Source organism: Nipponia nippon, unplaced genomic scaffold (assembly GCF_047370975.1).
Source record: "Nipponia nippon isolate SJK-2023a ecotype South Korea unplaced genomic scaffold, ASM4737097v1 scaffold_3, whole genome shotgun sequence".
NCBI classification, from domain to species: Eukaryota; Metazoa; Chordata; class Aves; order Pelecaniformes; family Threskiornithidae; genus Nipponia; species Nipponia nippon.
In genome coordinates, this window is record NW_028262347.1 from 39,594,796 (window position 1) to 39,602,416 (window position 7,621).

Consider the following 7,621-nt stretch of genomic DNA (forward strand, 5'->3'; position numbering starts at 1 on the left):
ATCTGCCTCCCCAACCTCCTGTATCACTTGTGTAACACAACAAAGCCTTTCCACTCTCCATCCACGTCTTCGCAAGGAAAGCCCAGCTGACTCAGACAGACCTTGGGCCATGAACACCAACATGTGGGTCCCTTCCTGGAACAACGTCTTCCTTCTCATTCTTCAGAGGCTAAGAAATAGTTTGAAACTGAAGAGCTGGTTTCTATGGGAGAGCAAAGGCAGGAGAGGAAAGTTAGCCATTTGCAAGCTGCCAACAGAAACAGGGCTCTCCTATGGTCATACAGAATTTTAAAAAAATTAAGCAACAAGCCTGAGACATGGAATAAATCAAAGGAAAAACTAACTATTGTTCTAGGGCTTTTGCTAGCATTTCTAATTGTGGAAAGAAATGAGAAAACTGTCAAGTGGAATCTCTTTGATACGACTGCATTAAAGGATAACTTCCATTCCCCGGATGCATGATCTAACTCCTAATGAAAGGTGTGTCCTGAAGGACAGAATTTGGCCTTATGTGAATCTAATGAACCCAACATCTTTAGCAGGCTTCTCAAATACCCCTTTGTTCTGCAAAGTGCTTTACTGTACTGTTTACATGAAAGAAGCTGTACAAAAAAATGAGTCAGATTAAATGCTCTAGGGCCAGATTTCATCTGACCTTCCCATGATACCCTAGTAACAAATTAAAGGAAGGTCTTGTACAGGGAGTATTTCTTTTTACTGCATGAAGCAGCGGGTCTGCTCCCTCACTGGGAAGGAAACAAGGACTCAGGTCTAACTTCCCTCTGCACTGGAGGAGATACTGAAAAGTTGAGACCATCTGCACATTCCCCACATGTAGCAAAGCTAGGGAAGAATAGTGCCCAAGGTGTAGCCTTACCTTTCAATAATATCTAGCTCATAAAAGGATTGTGGCTTTCCCTAAAACTGCATCTGCAGGGCGGAGCTGCTTGCAGACTGTGGGGTTAAAAGGCATATAGGGAACGTTGATATAACTGTACAAAGTTGGAGAAAAAATCAAAATAAAATGAACCTTTTAATGAATCACAAAGCTGTACTGTCCCAAGCAGGTGATGAATTCTGAATAATTAAGAGCTTGATTTCTCTTACAATGCAGATGCACTTATTTTTAAAATTTCCTGCAGTTGTACTGATATCACCTTACACTCCATCTACTTCTTAATGCCAAATCTGCTTAGGTCCCTGGAGGACTAAGTTCAAGACAAACAGAACAACAGGCACCAGGCCTCGGAGGACCTATAGTTGACATGTAGCACTCTGTAGGAACTGCTGCTAGGTATGAGCTCTGCTCAACAGCAGTGCAAAACAGATTGGGAGAATGACAGTAAGACAGACTGTGGAGGTGCTGTATGATCCCTGGAGAATAAAAAGTATTTTGGAGGTGATTTTTAATTTATTGGCAGAATTCTTTAAATGTGCCTGGTAGAGAAGAAGATATGTTTTCTGCAGCTCAGTTAATAAATTAAGGTTCTGATTTATGTGGACATCCATTACGAAGGACTGTTAACCTGTAGATATGGCCAGACTCTACTTAGTGGCAAACCTGACAGGGACTGAAGTTAGAGCCCTGTGCCCCCCACTCCTCACAATCACTAACTTTAAACAGCTTTAAAGCAGCTTTAAAATTACTGACTGTATCTCAGCAGCAGAGCGGCACAACCATAAGGCCAGGCAGAAGGACATGCTGTTGCACAGCACACTCTGTAGCTGCTGGCTCTGATCTGGTTGGGCTACCCCAGCTGGCTCGTGCCTTTGCACCTGGGTTTGGGGGCCCAGCCTGGGAAACCCCCCGCTGTGCCTTGCGCTTTCCTGGGCACTGAGGAAGGCAACCAAATGGACCTCCATGGCCTTGTGGCCCTCACAGCAATGTCTCTGGACACACACCCCGCACATTGCCCTGGTCCTCCCTGGAGAGGTCCTGGTATGATCTCTAGCAGGAGAGCAGGGGCGAGGTTCTCACCAGCCTGATCTCACAGTGAGCACATGTCTACAAGTGAGGGATGGACGTGTGGCACTAAATCCTGGGACCGCTTCAGGCACCTGATCTGGTGCCTTCTCACTTGGCCACTGAGACTTACTAACATTTAAAGGTCCAAAAGAGACTACGGTGCCAGATGGGGATCAGTAGATTGCCTCCGAATTTTGGCTTTGCCCCTCCCAATAACTCTGTATCTTACATGGTGTTTCTACTGACAACCATAACAGAAATGCAGGCACCTATCTCAACTCTCCCATGTATTAGAAGGCACCACTATTTGTTTGTGAATGCTTTCTCACCCTTTTCTGTTGAGAAAACCACAGGAAAAGCTACATATGATATCCAGTTTAAACACGAAGGGTCACAGATTTTTTTTGCGAGACCTACTTTGAAAAACCTTTGTGAAATAAATGCAGTATTATGCAGTGAGGTAGACGACACTAAGCTGTTTGCTTTACAAGATGGATGTGCAGTATGAAAGGAAACATGAGTACAAGAACCAGAAAAGAACAGAAAAGAAATAGTGAAAATCTAATATGCAAAAAACATTCAGGAACTGCAAAGAAGGAAATGCGTACAAAGAGGTAGATTGGGGATCTTGCAGGACTCAAACAGCAACAGTAATATGATGAAGTGCTACAAATAAGAGGTGGAACCAAGGAATTTAAAGGGAAAAGATATAATCCAAGAAACAAGCCAGAGGAACTGATTTCTTTGTCTTTTCCTATGACTTGTTTTCATGCTGATAAAACTGCAACTACTTAGTGCATAGCATTAGTGGCAAACCTTACTCTGAGCTTTCAAGTATTTTCAGACATGTAGTCAGATTTCAGCTGAACAACAGTTGAACAACTTCCAACACGTGCACAGACAACAGGCCCATAAATGAGTATCAAAAGCACCAGGTAGCCTCCCAACCCCCCAGTACAACAGTTCTGGATGCTGGGGGTATATGCGAGGAATGGACCACAGAGAGTGTCAGGGCTCACTTGCTCTTCTGTCTGTACAATGTCTCCCGTCTGTGTCAAAGACAGAATACAGAACCAGACAGATCGTTGGTCTGACCTCGTAGGGCGTTTCTTATGTGCTTGTGCTCTTAAATTCTTTCAGAACTGTTGTATTAGATGACCAAGTAAACTTCAATTTAAGCTCACAGCCCCACTCTCTCTGTTATAATGTCCTATGCTATAAATGTACTGAGGGCATTCAGGAAAACTTGCATCGCACTTGGGCAAAAGATTTGCAGGATGGCCACAATGGGCCACGTTGCCAAGTTGTCTTCTGGTCCAGAGGAATCCTTTCAGTAGATCGACATCTCGGACTGATCACAGGGAAAACCTTGTGGGCACAATACAGAACACGGACTGGAGAAACCCAGAAGAAATATTAGATTACTGTGACAGGGCAGGAGAAAGGGATAATGTTTTCGTTCCTTGAAATCCAACAGCCAGATTCTTGCACCCCTTTTGGCTACCAGTATAAATCTGAAAATTCCTGCTCTGCTCAGAAGAGCTGCTGGTTAATATATATGCAGTTTTCATATAGGGCTTTTTCCTTAGTATTGCTGAGTATCTTTGATTCTCATGTTAATACTTCATCAGCCAGTAGGAAAGGAGCCGGCACCATTTTACACTTGGCCCACAGGTTCCAGTGTGAGTAAAGAGTACTCATCATCTCCTACCATTGCACCCAGTAATTATCTTTGGGATAATTAGCATATGTATCCTGGAGATCTCCATCAAGACTCTTCTTTCTATTGTGGACTATAACTATTAGGTTGGATCTCTGGCTGGTATGAACTGGCGTAGCACCCTTAATTAATATCTTTTCCTCTCCCTCTGAGCTGGGAGGAAGCCTTAGGAATAGATGTTGTTAAGCGATATTCAAGGCAGCTGTGAGCTGAAGATTGGAGTCCCTTAAAATCTGATTATGCATTCCTTGTGCACTCAGAGCTTTGAAAGTTTTAGCTTCGTCATAAATATGAGATCAGACCCTCAACTTGTTTAAATGGAGGGATATGTGTTGCATAGAAAGCAAGTATTATTAAACTGCTAAACTTTGCACTGTTCGAAACGCTTTTTTAAAGACTGAACAAATGATATTCAGACCTTAAAACCTCACAGCCAGTATCTGTGATGAAAAAGTGCTTGGTCTGCCATCCTTCTCATTTTAATCAGTATAATTATAATGGATTACTTTGTATCATTTAAAGAAGTTCACATATTGTCATCTTGCAACCAAAATACCAGTGGCGCTTCGTGGATCTATCTCAGCCTGAGAAGAGCTGGGGTTATTATTATTATTCCTCTTTCTCCGTTTGTTGTAGCTATGGCCTGTTTCGTGTTTGCTGCTGAAAGACGGCGACAGCCTATTGTGGCAGCGGATCTATGTGCAACCTGGGGAGCCGGCGGTGGGAACGGGGAAGTCGTGTCCCCACTTCCTTTCAGTGATAAAAGCCTCAGGATAAAATGTCTGTAAAGCCAAGTGCTTCTGAATGAGCCGTTCAGAGGAGTGGAAGCAGGCTGGGATTGAAGTCGAGCTATTTATCTCTTCCTACAGCAGATTTGTGAGTGTTCGCTCTGGAAAGAGGAGAGGCTTCAGAAGACGGCAGTGTTCGCAAACCACAATGTTAGAGCAGAAGCGTGAACGCCTTTCTGTGGCAATGCCTTGTCTTTGTAAAAAGTACAGTAACTTCTGCCTACAGATAAATGCTCATAACATGCATCTCTCAACTTGTGGGGAATCTATGAGTAATAACAATGGGGCTTCTTGTACCTCGTAACATTTCTCTGGATTAAAGTAAGGTATGAATTTTAATTATAATGACAATTCCAGGACAGCTACTTTTTCAGGCACACGTAATCCACTACAGCTATTTTGGTTAATTTTCTCTCTGCAAATAAGTACCACTAGTAATAGCTAGCATGTTGTTACAATCCTCTTACGATCTTTCTCATCGCATGCATTTATACACAATTGTAATTATTATTACATAGCCCTATATAATACTTGTATATGCTATAGGTATGTGTAAGCATATGCATTATGTCGTTAAAATAATGTGTGTTGCAGAAATAAATGGCAAATATTACTGTATATGTATGTGCTTTGATACTTTGACATAGGGTATGACATGTTGAGAAACATATGAAGAAAAGTTTGAGAAATAAAAAAAAGGAGCTATGCCAGTTCAAACTAAATTCCCTGGAGACAAAACAAGAGAGAAGATCTAAATAAAAGCAGTGTATAAAACATAGCCTAGACATAGATTCTGATGGCAATTCAGTGCTATAGATATTCTATCAATATCCAAATTGTTAGTGATAAAGTATTTTTGAGGACAGATTAACATAAAACTACCCACAAAGGAAAAAAAAAGTCATCAACAATCAAACTATATTTTCTTTTCTTTCCTCCCTCATAGAATGACTCTGATTTTTACTGTATTCAAAAACATCCCAGCATCCAGGAACTGCCATCAGACCACTTGTTATTCATGGGGAAATATAACAGAACTTGTCTTTCAGTAAATGAAACAGGAACATCGGATATTGCCAGTATAATATCAGCACCTTCTACTTCATTTGGAAGCAATTAATCTGGAAATACGGTAAGGTCCCAGGAAACCAATCTTTCCCTAGTTTTATGCAGCAGAAATAGATGTCATTTACTGGAATAGTGGCCTCACTTATGTGGGACAGGCCTTCCAGTTGGAGTTTCCAAGCACCCCAACACCTCTACTTTGCCAAGCTTCCTGTAGGGAATATATATACATTTTCTGTGCTGGCAGTTAGGTCAGCTATGAACTCCAGGTGACACTGGGTGCATAGCCTCTGCACTTGAGCAGGGGGGAAACTGCAGGGCATTTATATGAAGATTTGGGTGACATATGTAGGAGGACAAAATGGTGGATGTGTAAAAACACACTGCAGATGTGAAGCTGAGAGGCAAAGAGGGTCATTTTCAAAACACCCCTTGCCAACAACACATAGAGAGGACAACCGCGAGGTCTCCTGCTCCAGTGGAGTTATTGGCCAGTTTTGAATCCTTGTGGTGGCCCTGTGAGGCTTAGAAGCTCCTCACTCTGCTCTCTGTCATGACTACAAGCACGACGATGGCAGCTTGTTTCGAAAAGCGGCTTACCAGGATGCCTCTGTTGAGCGCTGCATCTTCCCAGTGCCACCCTCAGCTGCTGGCCGCTGTTGCTGGCACCAGCTAACACCCAGGTGTAAATAAATGTCCTTTACTGTCTGGGGCTGAGGTATCCAAACACAAAAAAAGGCAGGTAACCCCCTAGCCTATAAAACCGCTATGAATATATTGACATTTAACTATTGTGACTTAATCAAGATTTGTAAATACATTAGAATGAGTAAGTGATACACTCAGTTTCAATTAACACAAGGGGATGACACAGCACTGAGTTGATACTAGCCAAAGATATTTCTTGATGATCTGAAAACCACACCTATCTACTGCTGATGCTTGGGGCAAATTATTTCTGTAGGCTCAAACAATTAGAGATACCCTTCTGAATGATGTTTATCTAACGCTGCTTTCTTCACAGTAAAGACTGTTAATGCAGCAGTTGAGCAACCCCAGGAAGGCACAGTTATCCTGAGATAATCAGGAGCCTGAGGGCTCGGAGGCAGTCATCTGTGTTCTCTGCCCCAATTTCATCGGTATATTAAATTAAAAAAAAAAATCTGTATGTTAATACATCATGAAGGTCAAACATTTCATTGCAAAGAAGTGTGGAAATTCAAAAATAGGATTTCCAGAGCAAGCCTAACTGTATGTTACATGTATATAGGCATGGTGCATTTTCCCAAATATATTAATGCTGTCACTGAAAACCTATTAGAAATGTGGACAAATTATTAGGAAACTGATGTCTCAAAAATTGCTTATTTGTTTATTTGCATCCATCTATATGTTTATGAAGTGTGTGGGTAAGCAAATAACCGATTAGTTCAATTTCACTTTGGATAACATATTTAACAACATTCTTTGATGAATTTTGTGATTTGTTTATATATTATGTGATTGCATATATAGGAGGGTGGAATTAAGGTCGATCTGTCCATCTTACAAACTCCACGTAACTACATGGCATCTATTTTATGTGATACTGGTAGTCAAACCACAGGACACTGGGTATATGATAAGTTTTTAACTGTCCTTTAGGGAAATTACAGTTTCTGTATAGGTTCAGCTGGCAAGCTTTTCGCCACTGATATATGCTGAAAGAAAACGGGGTCGAGATTTATTAGTGGTGTTTAGGATTCCTAATTATGGGCCAAGCCGCCTTGGAAATATACTAACAAACCTGAAATGAGTTGTAACAAACTGACAGGCATCTATGTGACAGAATGGTTCATGACTCTGTTGTGAATAGGTAGCTTATTACAGAGCACTTAAAAAATACATCTCCAGAGTGTAAGTTGGACAAGTACACACACAGCTTTTCAACGTGGGTGTCATGAATGTATGTATGTGGCAAGGAGTCATGACTGACTGTCCTCCCTGCGCTGCAATCTGAGGGAGCCATCTAATCACACTCTGGCTAGATGAGCAGAAATCCCGAGTATGGAAAATGCTGAGAATTACTGGCCCAGTGAATTG